Source organism: Sycon ciliatum, chromosome 11, assembly GCF_964019385.1.
Source record: "Sycon ciliatum chromosome 11, ocSycCili1.1, whole genome shotgun sequence".
Classification (NCBI taxonomy): domain Eukaryota; kingdom Metazoa; phylum Porifera; class Calcarea; order Leucosolenida; family Sycettidae; genus Sycon; species Sycon ciliatum.
In genome coordinates, this window is record NC_088653.1 from 22,745,738 (window position 1) to 22,747,570 (window position 1,833).

The 1,833-nt window shown below is 42.6% G+C and overlaps 1 long non-coding RNA gene across 1 annotated transcript in view; it reads left to right on the plus strand.

Moving 5' to 3' along the window:
* The window catches only part of LOC135827743 (uncharacterized), a 1,606-nt gene extending 185 nt beyond the window's left edge, over nt 1-1,421 (plus strand). The window contains exon 2 of the long non-coding RNA XR_010555539.1: nt 579-1,421. This is a non-coding gene — a long non-coding RNA (uncharacterized LOC135827743). The remainder of the gene's footprint in view (nt 1-578) is intronic.
* The last annotated feature ends 412 nt before the right edge of the window (nt 1,422-1,833 follow it).

Below are 1,833 nucleotides of genomic sequence, written 5' to 3' on the forward strand. Positions count from 1 at the left end.
CTCTATACTACATGTACATGCATGCCATATTCGGCATACACATTAGCAAGTTGTGTTCATTAAACGGTGTGTGGGAGGGGGTCTGAGAACGAAAAGAACAATGTTCGTTTCAGGGACGACAAACAACCTTTACAACGACACATTTAGCATCCATAAGCGGTTGTGGAATTACGCCGTCTCACCATTATGACTTCATTCATGGAAACATCTGCAAGTATAGCATATCCAAATTACAGTCAAACAAAAGAAAAAAAGAGGACACACTTCAGGCTCTTCACGAACATCTTGAACGTTTTCGGTTTCACAAGTATACTTTCAAGCCTTCTCATCAGGTGATGATACAGGCAAAGGGAAAGGAACAAGAACAGTGGATTAAGTACAGTAAGGAGGTGATAACTCAGTGCAAAGAAGAACGGATAACTAAAACTAACAGCAAAAATGTGTGACCTATACACATAGAAATAATGACACAAAGGTGCAAGTGCTAGAAAACCTAACAAGCATGACATGTGGTGTGACAACAAGAGACTTATGAATATTTATGACGTCATAAAATGTTATGGTTGATGTTTGTGCAGGGCTTGGATCAGATCTGCTTTGACTTTGGAATCTTGCTGGCATTGTTCTTCGCCTTCTTCATTTCCGGACTTCTGATACTGGTGTTGCGTATCCGCTGCATCAAGCGCTAATGTCTGCCAGGCGCAATGCGTTGACGTGTCACTCTAAGGTGCTAAACCTGACTTCATGATGGTGTTGTTCTAGTGTTGAGATGATTCAGTATTCCGCTATGTTTGTCAGTGTCTTTCATGTTGCTATTTTGTTAGTCATACAGCCCATATACACTCGTTAATGTCAACTTCAATAGTGGACATTCCCAGACAAGTATTCTGCCTGTCACGTGTGTGTGTGTGTGTGTGTGTGTGTGTGTGTGTGTGTGTGTGTATGTGTGTGTGTGTGTGTGTGTATGTGTGTGTATGCGTGTGAGGTCAATTTAGTTCTTGTTTATCTGTTGTTGTGGTGTGTTGTGTGCCGTGGTCAAGTGTGTGTGTTTTCCATCACGTTCATATCTGCACTGAGTGTATAGTGTATATGTATGCTGGTATGTAGCTGCTGGGTGAGACTATAGTTATGTTTTGAGATTCTAGTTTAGATCATTTTATGTGCAGGCTGATTAGAATGGGTCATGTGAATTTCAGTACACTTGCAAACACTACATATATTGTTACTAGTAAACAGTGCTCTCTTTGTCATCTCCAACAACTGCTGCTATTATGCAGTGTATGGCATGTCAGTGACTCAGTTGTTTTTTATAGTTTTTCAGTGTCTGCTGTTTTATTTTTGTTGCTAAAGTAATGCAGGGTTTATACAAACACTGACTGTTGTGTCATGGCTACAAGTGAGAAGATCTTCAACCCTGCTGAGTGCTCTGTGAATTTGCTGTGTATGTGTGTGTGTGTGTACGTGTGTGTGTGTGCGTATGTGTGTGCGTGCGTGTGTGTGCGTGTGTGTGTGTGTGTGTGTGCGTGTGTGTGTGCGTGCGAACATGTGTGTGTGTGTATGTGTGTGTGTATGTGTGTGTGTATGTGTGTGTGTGTGTATGTGTGTGTGTGTGTATGTGTGTGTGTGTGTGTGTGTGTGTATGTGTGTGGGTGTGTGTGTACATGAATGTGTGTGTGTGTGTGTGTGTGTGTGTGTGTGTGCGTGTGTGTGTGTGTGTGTGTGTGTGTGTGTGTGTGTGTGTGTGTGTGTGTGCGTGTGTGTGTGTGTGTGTGTGTGTGTGTGTGTGCGTGCGTACATGTGTGTGTGTATGTGTGTGTGTGTGTGTGTGTGTGT